This window comes from Gracilinanus agilis, chromosome 1, assembly GCF_016433145.1.
Source record: "Gracilinanus agilis isolate LMUSP501 chromosome 1, AgileGrace, whole genome shotgun sequence".
In the NCBI taxonomy this organism is placed as follows: Eukaryota; Metazoa; Chordata; class Mammalia; order Didelphimorphia; family Didelphidae; genus Gracilinanus; species Gracilinanus agilis.
Window position 1 is genome coordinate 64,108,422 of NC_058130.1, and position 17,855 is coordinate 64,126,276.

The window sequence follows — 17,855 nt, forward strand, 5'->3', positions numbered from 1 at the left end:
TTTTTCTTTTAGTCCTAGGAGAACCGAGGACGAGGGATGTAGAGACTTATAGTGACAGATCCATAAAATTAGAATCCCAGGAATAGTAAGTCTAGACTCCTCTTTTCATATCATGCCTCTGACCAAAGACAGAACAGGAGATCTTCGACAATTTGAATGGTTCACTTCTGAAACTTCCATGTGTCTGGAGTCCTTCCCAAGTCCTAACGCTTCAGGCATCCTGTTACTACAGGGGTTAGAAGCATATTTGTCTCTCTTCCATCTCACAGAGTATCATCCACCTTTCCCTACCACCTTCCTTCTCCACAAAGTGTGCCTGTGCTAATTTGGGTAATTCCCCTGGGGATGTTTATCTATAAATAGTAGCACCCCTGACTCCTCACTCCAAGGTGGCCCTGGCACATCCATGGCACAACCGGAACTTATAGTACCTATTCAAACACATAGCTCATGAGCCCCCACCAGTGTTCCTTTTACTAGCTCAAGCCAGATGGCCATGAATTCAAAGCAAAGGCATTTACTAGAAACTGAATCAGGTATTAAATACTAATTTAATTTTTTATTTAATTTAATAAAAATTTTAATGAAAATTAAAAACAATTAAATATTATACATAATAAATATATAATAAAATATTATGAATAAACATATAAAATATACAATAAATACAAACATAAATACATATAAAATAAAATATTATTTTATAATATAACAAAATATTATATATAAAATAAATATATATAATAAAATATGTATAAAATAAAAATAATTACAATTTAAAAAAATAATAAAAAATTATATATTAAATACACTCTTGGTATTATTGGGGGTTTTTTCTTCAGTTTTTGCTCAGTTGTTTTTTAATCATGTTTGACTCTTCATGAACCCATTTAGAGGTTTTTCGGAAGGATCCTGAAGTGGTTCACCATTTCCCTCTCCAGCTCATTTTACACATGAGGAAAATGAGGCAAACAGGGTTAAGTGACTCACCTAGGATCACAAAGCTATTAAGTGTCTAAGGTCAACCTTTCTGCCTCTAGGCCCAGCATTCTATCCATTATGCCACCTAGATACTATTGTAGTCATTCTCAAATAAAAATACATGCTATGTGTATCTTTATGTGTTCATATCTGCTCCCACTGAACTACAATGTTCCCCCAAACATCAGGAGAAGAATGAATTAGAGACTCTCAGAAAATTGCTAAGGAAATATATAATATCTATAGGGACAGCTCAGTTTCTCAATATTAAGACCAGACTATCAATAAAATTCAGCACAATTTAAAAGAATGCATGCCTTTTGATCCAGCAATACCATTACTAGGTCTGTATCCCAAAGAAATTTTTAAAAAATGGGAAAAGACCTGTTTGTACAGAAATATTTATAGCTGTGCTTTTTGTGGTGGCTAAGGAAACTAAAGGGACTAAATTAAACCAAACTCAGTTGGGGAATGGCTGAATAAATTGTGGTAAAAGATGGTGATGGAATACTATTGTGCTATAAGGAATGATTTCAGGAAGAACTGGAAAGACCTATGTGAACTGATGCAGAATGAAATAAGCAGAACCAGGAGAACATTGTACACAGTAACTGAAAAACTGTGGAACAATCAAATATAGTAGACTTTGGAACTAACAGCAATACAATGATCCAAGACAATTCTGAAGGACTTATGAAAGAAAATGCTATCCACCTCCAGAGAAATAACTGCTGGAGTACAAATGCAGATGAAAACATATGATTTCTCTTTTGTTTATTTGGGTATATGATTTGGAGTTTTAGTTTTATAAGATTACTCTCTTAAAAATAATGAATAATCTGGAAACGGATTTTGAGTGATAATACATGTACAACCCACTGGAATTGCTTGTCAACTCCAGGAGGGGGGAGAGAGACAGCATGAATCACGTAACCTTGGAAAAACGTGTAAATTTGTTACTAGAATAAAATAAAGAAAAAAAAATTTAAATCAGGGCAAGTCTCTTCCCACCCCTCAGACAGACAGAATGTAAGTTCTTTAAGGGTGAGAATTATTTCATTTTTGTCTCTGTAGCCCCAGAACCTGGAACAGAGTAAGTACTGGATAAATTCAATCATTGACTGATTGATTGATTAAGTGATTGGGGGCCAGAGCCCAGGTTTCTCTGAATAGAAACCAACCAGGCTGCCAGAGCTCAGGACTTACCTGCCTTTTACATCCCTATTCCTCCCTGGCTAACCCCTTGCTTCTCCAAACCAGGACATGGTGCCCTGAGCCATGACAATGGTAATGACTACAGCTAATTGTTAGGGTCAATTAGTAATGAATGATTCAGAAATGCCTCTCTGCGTCCTCCTGGAAAGACTGGCTAGCTTTGGCACAGAGGAAGCATATCGATGTAGGGTTTTATTGGTTTAAATTTGCCTTCAATTTTTGGAATCTACCATGTTATTAATTCATTATAATAATTCCAGAAGATGAAGAGTGTTTCTTTTTTTTTTTTTTCTGAAGAATAGTACTCAGGAGTGGAAATACTCATTGGTGAGAAGAGTAGCTGTATAGCAACTAATATCTAACGAAAACTGGAAGGCCTTCCTTCTTCTCTTTCTTCCTCTAACTCCCAGGAAGTTTCCCAGGTTAACCCAAAAAAAGGCATAAACACACTGAAGGGAATGACTACCCCTCCATGGGGTGTCCTCTGAATTAAATAGTTCCTTTGAAAATTGTTGTTCATTCATTTCACTCATGTCTGACTCTTCATGACCCCATTTGAGGTTTTCTTGGCAAAGACACTGGAGTAGTTTACCATTTCCTTCTCCAACTCATTTTACAGATGAGGAAACTGAGGCAAACAGGATTAAGTGACTTGCCCAGGGTCACACAGATATTAAGTGTCTGAGGTCAGATTTGAATTCAGGAAGATGAGATTTGAACTTTGAACATTAAATACTATTCCCTCCTGAACCCCAACACACATTCACCTTTTACAGTGTATATTCCTATCCCCATTTCATAGATAAGGAGACTGAGATCTGGATATATCGAGTGACTTGTCCAAAGTCATAGAGTAAGTCCAGAGACAAATCTTTTGATTCCCTCTTTTTCCAATCAGGCCTCTGAGAAAACAAGCCTTGGTTCTCCCCCTGACTTTAGACACAGTCTTTGGATCTCAGTGGGTCCTGGCAGGGTCTGGTATGGGTTGGGGGCTGGGTTCTTGGCTGATTTCATCAGGGCCAGCCCAAGCCCTGGGGGTCCCTCATGGTGAGGGTTTTTCCTCTCAGGTATGTTCTCTGTGACCCCTGAGAGTGGAATGACAGGAAATGAGCTGCAGATTGAAACCACGGTCCAGTGCACCGGCCAGAATAAAGCCAGGGCCTGCGGGTGGGGGACGTGAATAAATAGAAATGTGCTTTATATGAATTTAGTCAGGAGGCCCCAGGACTGCATGGTTTGGAAGGAGGTTGGGGACAGAGCAAGGAAGAGCTTCCCTGGAGCTGCTATTTGCTGAAAGTTCAGCAGTGACCCAACAGGAAGCAGACTGACTCCCCCTGGTCCCCAACCCTGAGGTTAGCTTAGCTCCAGACCCTGACATTAACTGATGACTCTGACATTAGTCCCTGTGCCTCAACCACCGACAGTTACCCCCTGAATCTGGCCCTAATGCCCAGCCCTGCACCATCCACCAACCTAAGCCCCTTCGTCTCTCAAACCGGATATAAATTCCTTCTAGAAATAGCCTTAAAAAAAGCTTTGATTCTGGAGTTAAAAGACAAAAGTTCACATCTTGATTTTGCCACTTACCAGCTGTATGATCATGAGCACTGTTTAACTTTTCTGTGCCTCGGTTTCCTCAATTATAAAATAAAGAGGTTGGACTAGATGACACCTCTGAGATCTATGACCTTATGGCCCTTTGATTACCAATCTTTGATTCTATCCTGATTCTTGAACCTGACCTCTTGACCCTTGACCCTCAATATTGACTTCTGCCCCCCACTAACTGGGACATCTTGTAGTAAATGGATTATAATTCTTCACCCTGCCAAGGAGCCTGAACATGAGAGCTACCTTCAGAATCCTCAAAGCCGATACTTCAAATGTTTTTCCTTTGGTAAGTGAGTCCCCAGAGCTGGACAGTAAATGACCAGAGGCTGATTGTTAAAGGTTTATTGGGTAATTATACAATTGGTTAAATTATTGGGTGATTCTTATTGGATAAATAAGAAGACCTCCCTGGATTCCTCCAGGTAAGACCACATGGCTCTGAATCCCGGAATATGCAATTGGAAAAGAAATCAAGCATTTAGGAGCTGAGCCGAGGACAAATAAAAGACTGGTCTGGTAGGAACTCCGAATGAGTGGCCAGATTTTTTGATCAGCCAATGGAGTTCAGCTAGGAATTCAGCTCTGATGGAAGCTGGGCCCAGATCTTGACCTCTTGGGGAGTTAAGAGGAAAGGATCTGGTCCAGGAGCTGGATGGAGTTGGGAACTTGACATTCTCCTGGATGGCTGACTTTCCTAGCAAGTGAAGTTCAAAGCACTTTGCCTAGCATTCAAGGCCCTCCTCAATTTGGAGCCAACCTACCTTCCCTGCCCTTCTATGTACTCTATATTCTTGCTGGATCACAGGATCATAGATGGAGTGGTAGAAGGGACCTTAGAGATGATCTATAGCAACTCCCTTATTTTTGGGATAAGAAAATTGAGTATGTTGGGGGCAGCAATGTTAAATTACTTGTCCAAAGTCACATGGCTAACAAGTGGCAGAGCTCGGATTTAAACCAGTTCTCTTACCATTATACCACAGAGAATGGACTGGATGACTTTATGTGCCTTGACTCTGTCCTGGACTCTTTCTCTTGCTCTCACCTTAATCCAGGGGTTCCCAAATTTTTTTGGCCTACTGTCCCCTTTCCAGAAAAAATATTACTTAGCCCCCTGGAAATTAATTTTTTCAAAATTTTAATAGCAATTAATAGGAAAGATAAATGTACCTGTGGCCATCACCGCTCCTCTGGATGGCTGCAGTACCCACCAGGGGTCAGTAGTGCCCACTTTGGGAATCACTGCCTTAATCCATGCTTTTGTTCATGTTATTCTTCATGCTTGAAATGCTCTCTCTTCTTCTGAACATTGATAGAATTCCTACTCACACTTTAAAGCCCAACTCAAATGTCATCTCCTCCAAGAATCCTTCCCCAGTTCCCCCCAATTCCACCATTAACAAGGACCTTCTCTCTGCCCTACCTTAAATTGACAACACTTTGATTTATCCCTCACTAAGGTACTTCTCATATAACCAATATGGCAATAGAGTTATCTGTGGGTGTATCTAACTCCCAACTATAAGATTGTGAATTTTATTAGGTCAAGGACTATAGCATATTAAAATTTATCTTCACCAGTCTCTAGCACAGTAATATTTCTTGCAATAAGTTGCATCCAAGACTGAGTTGTCTCTCAGTAAAATCCATCTTAGAATATGGATGCAGCTAAATCTCTCTCTCCCTGTCCCTATTCTTCATGCTTAGAAGGAGGAAGTTTTTGTGACTTTGAAGCAGAAATCTTGAAGAGAGAAGTTCTTTATGGAATCATAGAATGCCAGAGCTAGCAGGAACCGTGGGGATCATTTAGACCAAACCTCCTCTTCATCCCTACTCCCACCATTTTTGTTTGTTTGTTTTGTTTTTGTTTTTGTTTTTTTGTTTTTTTAATTTTTTAAACCCTTAACTTCTGTGTATTGACTTATAGGTGGAAGATTGGTAAGGGTAGGCAATGGGGGTCAAGTGACTTGCCCAGGGACACACAGCTGGGAAGTGGCTGAGGCCGGGTTTGAACCTAGGACCTCCTGTCTCTAGGCCTGGCTCTCAATCCACTGAGCTACCCAGCTGCCCCTACTCCCACCATTTTTGAAAAGGAAGGAACCTGGTGAGGTAACTTGCCCAAAGTCACTCAGCAAGCCAAGTGCAGAGTTGAGACTAGAATCTGTATCTCATAGGATCATAGCTTAAGAGGTAGAACAGATCTTAGAGGTAATTTAGTCCAATTCCTTCATTTTACAGACAGGATTAGAGAGATTAAATGACTTGTCCAGAGTCACACAAGCAATGTCTTCCTTGCTCTAAGAGTAATGCTCTATCCTCTTTCATACTGCCTCTCCTGAGACTGAGTCCCATGCTCTTTCCACCATGCCAAGGCATGCTTCCTATGATGAAGATTCACTCCAAAAAGAGGCAAGGATTATGGGGCTGACATTCCTCAATCAGAAACCTTTGGAAGGAGCTTCTAGCTCTTGAGTGCTGCCTGGGAAGAATGTGCACTCACTGAGTCACCACTGTACCTTCCCCTGAATCCACTAGAAAGCCTGCTTCCTGCCTGCTTTTGTAACAAGATTGAGTCCAAAGGTTCAGGAAGAGAAGCAAAAGGTGTATTGAAGACACCATTGGCCTGGGAGTCAGAAGGCCTGGGTCCACATTCTTGTTCTGGACTTCCCTGGGCCTCAATTTCCTCATCTTTACAAAGGAGAGGTTGGACTCCATGATCTCCATTCTAGCTCTAAAGGAATATGAATCTATGATCTATAATAGGAATGGCTTCATTCTATGACTGGACAGATGCTATACTAAAGGAGACTGAAGCCAGGGGCAAGAGGAAGAATGCCCCAGGGAGGCTTGGGAATGGCAGGAAGGGCAGGAAGTGATTCCAGTCTACTTGGTAAGGGAGGGAGGAAAGGGGGAGAAATTCCTAAGAATGTTTGAGAATCAGCTTCACCCCCCGGCCTGGCCTGGCCCACCTCTCTCCTCAAGTCCAGCCCTCTGAAAATATGCCTCTGCGGCTGGGTTTGGCCAGGAGTCCGTGCCGGGGGAGGATTTGGCCCACTCTTCTGGCTTGGAGGCCTCTGGGAGTGCAGACGCGTGGAAACAGGAACCAGATGGTCCCAGGCAGGCTTGGTTGGGGGCTGGCAGGGGAGGGAATAAGTGTAAAAGAGAAGGGGATCCAGAGGCTGGGCCCCTGGAGGGAAGAGATGTAGGGGAAATTATGAGGTCAAAAAGGAATAAGGGTCATCTAAGGTCATTCTTATCTTGTGGACTTCTTTCCTCCTCCCTCCACCTAGCCATCACTGCCACATACACAATCCTATCCCTATTTCGAATGGCCCTAGAATAATTCCAAGACCCTTCAACTCTTCTCAAATAGTCCTTCCTTCACTATTGAGAGAGACTCTGAGATACTAAGAGAGGGGTCCTGAAGATCTGGGAGAGTCATAGCTCTGGAGACAAAGATGGGGGAGAAATGGACAGGACCTGTATTATCTCCTTTTCTGACCCTGTAACATCCCTTATATTCTTCTGCCTATTCAAGTCATGGAGAATGAAACCACTTTCTTCAAGTTCACCAATGACTTCCTAATGGCCAAAGTCAATTAATTACCTTTTCCATCTTCATCTTTCTTAAAGTTTTCATAGCATTTGGCATTCATGATGTTGTTTTATCCTCTTTGAAACTTTTCTCTTTGGGCTTGTAGGACATTATATTCCATTGGTTCTTGTCCTACCTGTGACCACTTCTTCTCTAGCTGACTACCTCTCTTCCTCATTCTTTCTTTTTTTTTAAAAAACCCTTAACTTCTGTGTATTGGCTCCTTGGTGGAAGAGTGGTTAAGGGTGGGCAATGGAGGTCAAGTGACTTGCCCAGGGTCACATAGCTGGGAAGTGTCTGAGGCCAGATTTGAACCTAGTACCTCTTGTCTCTAGGCCTGGCTCTCAATCCACTGAGCTACCCCTCATCCTTTCTTAATGTTTGTGTTCTGGTCTCCTCTCCTTTCTTTCTGTTGGAGACAATATGAATTCTCATTTGTTATGGGGATAATACAACTCTCACTTGGGACTCCAAGAAGCTGTAGCATGTGCAATGACCAGTAAAGCTATCTCAGGAGATGAACTAAACCAGTTTGAGGGTAACTAACAGGCCTCAAACCTATTGGTAAGTTAGAGGTATGTCTACCCCAAATATGTGAAGACCACTCCTAGTGGAATGGGCAGATGAGAACAATTTGTTCCAATGGAAAATGTAAGATTTAAAATTAATATCCAAATACTCCAAGTATAATATTTAATAAATTTATTAATAATAACTTGAAGCAAGAGGAAAGTAAAAATGGAGCTAACTCAACAGCCCACACAGGAAAAGAGAGAAAGAAGGCAGGCTTACCACAAACTTATAAACAACACATGAAGACTCAACGTGGATGAAAGGAAAAGGATTCTGGGTAATGTAGTTCAAGGGTTCAAGATTTTCTAGTTATACACAATGAAGGTGGTTGAAACAGATGCTATGGAGCTCTTAGAGCTTGAGCAAACATCAAAGAAGACAAGGTCATCCTCTGTATCCCAGACCATCATAAACAGTCATCTTGATTTTTGTCCTGCCATTGGACTTCAATGACTCTGGAAGAGAGGGTGAAGCTGACAACTTTGTACAATTCTGACTCTCTTAAACTCAACTCCCACTCAAGTCAAGATATTACTCTCATGATGGCATTGATTCTCTTCAGAAACAAAGGACAAAAAACAATTGGCATTATAATATCGACTAAAGAGACAGTCAAATGTAACAGAGAGAAAGAAGCCTGCCCTTTGAGTCAAGAAGACCTGGGTTTTAAGTCCATCCCCTGATACATACTCATCATGTAGGGAAAGAGACTAGACCTGTGATTTCACTTGATAAAGAATCCCCTTGTTTATCAAACTAACTCAACTAATATAAGTCAATACCTTATTTTCAACTTATAGTCAAAGAGATGACTGGTGCTCAGAGGTTAAGTGAGCTTCCCAGAGTCACAAATTCAATCTACAATAGAGGCTGATCATAATCTGAATAAAGAATCCACCTGTTCCATAGTCAACAGAACATTAAACATAAAACAATAATAATAATAACAATAGAGTGACTTGGCTTAGGGACACTTCTGAGTTCCATTAAACATACAGGAATAAGATTAATAAGAATAAGAAGGAATATATCACAAGTTGTAAAACAAGACCAAGCATTATTGCTATGGCAAATGGTAAATGGCAATGATCATGGGGTTGATGAAAGTGGTAACATTGATGATGATGATGATGATGATTATAACTATAGGGACGATGGTAATACTGGTGAGGAGAATGGTGACGGAGAGTAACAGTGCTCACATGAGACTATGTAAACAGAGAAACTAAACTCTACCAATTCATAATTGGCTGAGGATCTTATGGATATTAAAACTGGTCAGTAGGAATGTGGAAGTTGAAAGGAGCTCTTCCCACATAAGGAATCCTAGGAGGAAGACACCATTTTTGCAGAAGGCAGCCAAACACCACACTCTGGCACTGACCCCTGATAGCACCCTCTCATTGAAACAGTCCCCACTCACTAGTGAAGACAGTTCAAATCTGAGTCTTCATCTACTTCAGGAAAGCAAGTGGTGGTGTCTGTCCTTGTCCAGAAATGGCAGGGTGAGGGTTAAAAACAATAATTAATTTTCATATAATCAGCAGTTCTCAAAGTCCAATTGCCATAACCCTGTAAGTTAAGTAGTACTAGCAGAATTTTCTCTATTTACTGATTAGTAAAATTGGACTCAGATATCTATAGTCAGAAAACTAGTCAGTATTGGGATAAGGACTCATATTCACATCTTCTTACTTAAAGCCTAATGATTTTTCCATTGGCATGAACTAATTCTCTGTCAAATTTCTAGGTAGGCTGGAATGACCAAGTTTATTTTAAACAAATGACCCAAAAAATAAACCTATGAAACATGTGTCCCAGTGATCAGGATATGTGCTTCCACCCTCCACCTTCTAGTCATGGACAATTGACCACCCAGGAGCTATGGGCTGCTGTCTCCAGGGTCTTCTTCTGAACAAGGAATCATAGGATGGCACAATTGGAAGGGACCTCCAAGATGATCTTGTATGATCAGGAATGAACTGAACAGGAATCCTCTCTATGTAATGGAAGGAACACTTGTCTGGGAGTCCAATCTCTTGGATTTAAGTCCCATCTCTGCTACTAACTAGATATATGAGTTTATTCTATTTACTAATTTTGTTTTTTTTCTATAGATTAGATTTATCTGTAGAAATATAGAATTTATTTTATGGACCTTTTTTCCCCTCATCTATAAAATGAAAGAATTAGACTACATCATGTCTAGAGTTCCTTCCAGTCTTTGCTTGAAAACCTCCAATGAATAGAACCCATTAAATTCCAAGGCTACCAATTCCATTTTTTGATAACTTTCATCATTGGGGGATTTTTATGTATACTAAGACATCTGTCTCTCTGCAATTTCCACAAATGGCTCCTAACGATTTTGTAAGTCAAACAGAATCAATGTATCTATCAATAAATATTTATTGATACCTTCTATGTGTCAGGCACTGTGCTAAGTGGTAGAGTTACAAATGCAAAGAATAAGAATGAAATATTCCCTCCTGTCAAGGAGCTTGCATCCTATTGGAAGAGACCATCTGCATGTAAATAAGCATATGTAGAATAAATACAAAAACAATTAATCAAATGCGTTTTGCACATGAAATTCCGTCGAATTTTTGAAGACAGTTCTCATGTTTCCCTTCCACCTCTACTGCTAAGACTTTTCTTCTCCAGGCTAAACACTAACAGTTCTATCAATCTTAGTCTTTATATGGCATGACCTCTAGTTCTCTCACTATCCGGGCTACATCCCAGGAACAAAGTAAACAAGGCCAGCAGGAAGTATATCTGACTCTTTTGGCTCAGAGCTCTGTCCTTGATTTTTTTAGCATCTCTAGCTTGACTTTGCCCAATATCTCTAGCTCCTCTCGGTCTCATACTTGTTTGCTTTCTTGTTTGACCTGTGGACCGTCTCTCTTTGACCTTCTTCGTTGCACCCTCTTAAGTCTAGGATGCCTGCTTCGTTTCCACTCACCATCTTGCTCTCACCTCCAGGATCTGTAGGTAGAGTCTGGATTTTGTGGTTGACTGGCTCACCTGGGTCAAAAACCCACCTCTTCTTTCACCCCTGTCTCCTAACCTGTCCTCTGGGTCTGGCCACCAGACTGCACCCTGATGGCCTCAGTACCCCCCTTCTATGCAAATTTAATGTAATGGCCACCTTCCATGGTCCTCGATTTACCTGACAGGCAAACCCCAGAGCACCTGCCTAAGAGGAAGGAACTCCTGCCAGTTGTAAGTCTCAATTATGAAAGAAATTTAATATGACAGTTACCATATGTGATAGAGAAACACGGGAACCCAAGAATTTATTAGAAACATATTTATCAGCAGCACTTCAGGTTACCAGATGATAATGCATTTATTGCATGCTTCTGATTACCAAACACCAGTAAAGATTGTCTTCTAGTCAAGGTGGGTGGGGAGCTGGCAGCAGGGTCAACTCTAGGTGGGGAATTCTCCTGAATAACAAAGCCCTTCTTGCTCCCCTGAGAGGGGTTTCAGACCATAATCAGAGGTCCTTCCTAGGACCTTCCTCTACCCCAAGTTTACCTGGTACCTATTGTGTATGTTTTTTAAAAATCTCTATTTTTGTGTCTGTGGTCTCCCTATAGCATTCAAGCTTCTTGAAGGAAGAGACTCTGTCTTGTCTTTGTTTCTACAGTGTCTAGAACAGAGTCTAGTACTTAGTAGGCACTAAATAAATGCTTGTAGATCAATTATTCTTGGAAGATGTTTGGGCAAATCTTTCCAACCCTCAACTTCCTGTCTGTAAGGGGAAGGATCTAGACTAAATCAGGGGTTTTTAACCTAGAGTCTGTGATCTTTTTAAAAATATTTTGATAACCATTTCATTATAATTGATTTCCATTTTAACCCCATGTATTTTATCTTATTGATTTAAAAGCCTTATTCTGAGGAATCTCTAGCCTAGTGATTCCCAAAGTGGGTGCCACCACCCCCTGGTGGGTGCTGCAGCGATCCAGGGAGCAGTGATGGCCACAGGTGCATTGATCTTGCCTATTAATTGCTATTAAAATTTTTAAAAAATTAATTTCCAGGGGCGCTAAGTAATTTTTTCCTAGAAAGGGGGCGGTAGGCCAAAAAAGTTTGGGAACCACTGCTCTAGGCTCTAGCTGACTACCAAAGAGCTCCAGAACACACACACAAAAAGGTGAAGCCCCCCTGAATTAGACCATCTTTAAGGTTATGTTAAATTCTGCCAATTATTATTTCTCCATTTCTTCTTCTTCTTTTTTTTTTTTTTTTTTATTTTAAACCCTTAACTTCTGTGTATTGACTTATAAGGTGGAAGAGTGGTAAGGGTAGGCAATGGGGGTCAAGTGACTTGCCCAGGGTCACACAGCTGGGAAGTGTCTGAGGCCGGATTTGAACCTAGGACCTCCTGTCTGTAGGCCTGGCTCTCAATCCACTGAGCTACCCATCTGCCCCCATCCATTTCTTCTTTAAAAAAAAAAAAACACCTTACCTTTCATCTTAGAATCAATACAATGTATTGGTTCCAAGGCAAAAGAGTAATAAGGGCTAGGCAATGGGAATTAAGTGACTTGCCCAAGTTCCCACAGCTAGGAAGTGTCTGAGGTCTGATTTGAACCCAGAACATCCCATCTCTGGGCCTGGCTCTCAATTCACTGAGCCACCCAGCTGTCCCCCTCCCCTACTTTTTGTCTTCATGGAGTTTGCTGTTGGGCAAAGAAAGACCCTAAAGAAGATGGGCAAAGACTAGGCAGTTCTGTCCTTACATGGGCTTAATAATAGAAACCCATCCAAATGTGCCACACAGAGTCAACCCAGGTGAAATGAAAAGATCCCTTGATGTCAAGCCGATGGACCAAGATTTGTACCCGGGTCCACTAATTACTAGCCACATGATCTTGAACAAGCTTCTTCCCTTCTACCAATTTCTATTCCTTTATCCTTAAAATGGGGACGATGATTCTTGCTCTGTTTACCTCCAGGGCTATTATGAGGCTCAAAGGGCTGATGTGTGGGCAAGTTTCCTAAACAATAAAGGTCAGGGATGGTCATTCTGATGACGAGGATTCTGTGGTTGATGGTGGAGATGGGGCGGGGGCAGGTGGGGTGGCCAGTGGAGCCAGGCTGAGGGAGCCCTCCCTCCAGTGGGGATGAGGGGAGCCCCCTTCCCTGACCTCTTTATTGGATCAGCCACATACCTCACACAGCTCAGGGAGTAAACATTTATAGATCCAATCCAGGCTGTGGAGGGAAGCACTCTGCCTAGATTAGAAGCTAAACTGATCTAAATAAGAGGCCGATGCCGAGATAACCTTGCTCGGCTACAAAGCCCAGACTATCGGGTGCAGGCAGATAATTCAATGAATGAGCTCTTTTCTATTGAACAACTGATGTGCAATTGATAAACTTAATTAATAATTAACTTTTTAATTAAATATCAATTTAAAACAAGTGTGGGAATATGCCCCTTGCATTTAATGTTGCTGCCTTCTCTTCTAAAGGGCCCTCCGTGGGCTCTGGGGTCTCTGCCTCTCCGGGCCACAGGACAGAATCTGGCTCTTCTGCCAAGACCAAAATGACAGACTCATAAGGTCAAAGATGTAGAGCTGAAAGAGATCTCAGATGGCACTTAGTCTGCGGCCCCCATTTTACAGATGAGGAAACTGAGGCCCAGGGAGGTTAAAGTGATCTGTCCAAGGTCACCTAGGTAGTCAGTGGCTGAGCTAGTATTTGAACCTAGCAGCTGCGTGATGTGGTAGATAAAGAGTGGATCTTGCCTCAAACACATCTGGACTGAACTTGTCACTCACACACCCAGGCACACCAGCTGCCCAAATCACAGGGGTAAGTGTCCTAGGCAACTCTCAAAAACTCTAAGTGGCAAACGAAGTGCCAACCTGTATTTGAAAAAGGAGTTTCCTCACCTGGGAGTTCCTTATTACAAAGAAATGACTGGTCCAGTTTCCATCTATACATTCCAAACCCTGCCCTGGCAGCCGTTGGTATCCCTGGTTGTGCTTGGTTCCGATGATCCCATTCAGAACTAAACACTGGTTCTAGAATATTAATCCTCCAATTTTAACTAGAGGGAGGAGGATCTCTAGTTAAGAGAAGAACTTTCAAATTCCAGGTAACATCTACGATAAGGTGAAACAAGTATGGCCACCTGAGAATAGAAACCATGAGCCCACATCTGCCCATGGGCTCTTCTGTATCTCCTGTATCCCATCCAGCTCTGATGGGGTCCTCGAAGGATGCCTATGGGAAGCTCCTTGAAGCACTGGGCAACTCTCAAATATTTCCAATGGCTTATCCATGATCACAGGTCCCCAGATTTAGTCATAAAAGAGACCGTAGACCCCATCTAACTTCAACCTTTTTTTTTTCAAAATAGGGAAAAGGGGGAAGTATTTATTTAGCACCTACTATGGGCTTTGCAAATATGATCTCATTTGATCCTCACAACAACCCTACGAGACAGGTGCTAGTATATTCCCTTCATCTGAACAAAAAGGAAAATTGAACCCAAAGAGAAAAGACTTGACCAAGGTCATCCAGCCAGGCAGCATCAGAGCTGGGATCTGAACAGTGCCTTTTGACTCCAAAACCAGTACTCTTTCCACAACACCCTATTTCCCACTCCAGGAATGGATCTAAATCCTTCCTGACTTTATTTATCTTTTCATTCAACACCATCCTAAAGGAAATTAACTTCTTGCTAGGTAGAGTAGGGAAGTCTAAAGTTGGTCCCCAAACTATCTCTGACCTCATTCTAGCCCAACCAAGTTCACTGTCCAGTTCTGAGACCAATTCCATAATTCTAGGATGAGGTTGGCAAAGAGGCAATGCATATTTCATGTGCTTGGTTGGAAAGAAATAGGGAAGGAAAATTATGGACCACTGACCATGGGACAAAGACCAGACAGAAAGTCCCTCAGATGACTCACCCCACATTGACTAACTGTATAACCTTGGGCAAATCACTCCAGGACTCTGAGCCTCAGTGGTCTCATCTGTAAAATGGAAATACTACTCATGCTACCTATCTATGTTACTGGAGGATGTCTGGATGGTATGAGAAGCTGTGTATAAAGTATTATACAAAGCCAAACTCTGGTTGTTAACAATGATCATTAGAGTCCGTGAATCAGGGAGGGAACTTTTAAACCCTTCCCTGTTGTCAGGACGGGATTCAGTTTGGGGGAAATTCCTATTGTAATTGGGTTAGGCGGCACAATGGCACTCAGAACTTATCTCTGGAAACAGCATCTTGTGTTTCGAGAACAGAAGCCTATGAGGATCAACTAAGAGGAAATCTTGTCTATGTTTAAAAAATGATTTGAGAAATCAGAAAAAAAAAAAGTATCTCTGGAAATCTCAGAATTTAGTAGCCCCCGAGCTCCTTCCTGGAGGCAATCATTTGTCCCGGGCAAATAACAAGCACCCAATGAGAATTTGAACATAAATCATATTCCAGAACACACAAATACCAGCAATGGGACTTGAACCCAAGCCCGATGAACAAAAAGAACAAGGCCAGCTCTCTCCCCGGCTCATTCTTCTCTACAGAAGCAAAACTCACAGCACCAATAGGGGAAGTCACTTTGCATGCGTGGAATTGGGAGGTCTAGAGAAGACAGTGCCACAGTCCTGTTTGGTGACATGCACCCTCGTGCATACCCTGCTCCCTTGTTTGCTCTGCCCAGACTATACCAGTCTCAGCTTCTACGCCTGCAGGGACCATCCTCTTGTATGACATCACCAAACTGCCATTTTTCTGACTTCCAGGCTTCTCTTGGTCCCTCAGCTGGCAACCTTTCACTTCACTCATCTGGTTCTGGGTTCCTAATTGATTTGAAGACCTTTAGAAATGTTCCAATCCCTGCCACACCTTCCCACCTTCCCAGCAATCCCCTGACCATTGGGTTTGTGACATCCTGGGAAAGGGAGCACCTTTTGTTGACTGGTGTCCGCAAGGTCCTCATCAATCTTCCTCATCCAATTTGCAAAGCCCTGATGTTACCTCCTGTTCTGCTTGTGCATCCAAAACAGGACATGGGGCTGATGTCTTCAAAAAATAGCCTACCATACCCTCCCAGGTGCCCACAGTTAAATTTAACTTAAGTTAACTCGGGGGCAGCTAAGTGGCTCAGTGGACTGAGAGCCAGGCTTAGAGACAGGAGGTCCTGAATTTCTATCTGGCCTGAGATACTTCCTAGCTGTGTGACCCTGGGCAAGTCACTTAACCCCCATCGCCTTGCCTTTATTGCTTTTCTGCTTTGGAAACAATATATGGTATTGATTCTAAGACAGAAGGTAAGAGCTGTTGTTGTTTTTTAAGTTGTTAATTTAAAGTTAAGACTAAAAGTCTTCCAACTGATAAGTACAGCTAGTCTTGTCTATTCATTCCTGTCATGAATCATAGAACATTCGAATTTTCAGGGACTTTGGCAATCTCCTTAGTCTAGGTAGTATAGTGGATAGAGCCCTGAACATGATATCTGTATGCAAATCCTGCCTCATACTCACTTGCTGTGTGACTTCTGGGCAAGCCACTATACTGCTCTTTGCCTCGGTTTTCTGACCTATAAAATGGGTGTAATAATAGCACATACCTCACACAATTATGACGATTAGATGAAATAATCATCATAAAGCTCCTAGCATAGTACCTGGAACATAGGAAGCACTATATAAATACTAGCTATTGTTATTAGCTATTATTAACCTCCTTGTTTTACAGATGAGGAAACTGAGACATAGAGACTTGCTCAAAGTCACTTACCAAGTTAGTGAAAGAGCTGAATTTGGAGCCCTTTTGTCCTAGAGCCCAGGATGGTATTCCTTATAATACTACAGCTGCCTCTATAGATAATATCAGCTTTTGTACACACATAGGGATGCTGAAGTGGACAGAGCAATTGGATCTGGAGTCAGGAAGAGGACCTCAGACTCTTACTGGCTGCCTGACCTTGGACAAGTCATTTACTTGTCCTCTGCCTTAGTTTCCTCATCTGTAAAATGAGGATAATAATAGTACCTATTCCTCAGAGTTGCTGGGAAAATAAAATTATATATTTATAAAGCACTTTGCATAACTTAAATTATTATTATCATTAGAGCCACATAGTGATGTGTCCACAACTTTCGTACTGTTCTGTACATATGAATACAGGATTATAGTAAATTATCGCCCTTTCATTTGAAGAATCCCTAAGTGTAGCTGAGGAATTCGATGGATTGGAATGGGTAGGAAGTAGTGATTTTTTTTTTTTTTTGTAGCTTCCTCATGACACCTTATTTAGGGCTGTAATTTTGACTCTTCTCATTTACATTTAATGGCTCTGTTCGTCATTTCCCTCATCTAAAAAGATTAGACTTTATTATCTGCCTAGAAATGGTGTGGTTCCATTGAAAGAGCACTGTGGAGACAGAGGGCCTGTGTTCAAATCCCAGCTCTGTCATTTACTCTCTGTGTGACCTTAGCCAAGTAATTAATATCTCTAAGCTTCAGTTTGCTCATCCATAAAATGAGGAAGGTGGACTAGATGGCGTCTCGGGCCCCTTCCAGTTCTATATTTATGCTCTAAAATTATGACATGAAGAGATGGCTCATGCACAAGAGATAGAATATCTCTGTTCCAGGGAAACAATGGATAAGAAAGGAAGCCAGGCAATTGGCCAGGATGCAGAAAGCAGAGGACAAGGGAAGTTAGTTTAGGAAAAATTGAGGATCAGAAGAGGCAGAGGAGATCTTGCACTGAAAAAAACCCTGAACCCATGAGAGACTATAGGTCTCAATCAAGAGCGCTAGAGAAGGACCCACACCCTTCTACAATCTTGAGCAGATCCTTCAAAAAACCTGAGCTTCAGGGTCCCAGAAAGGCTGAAG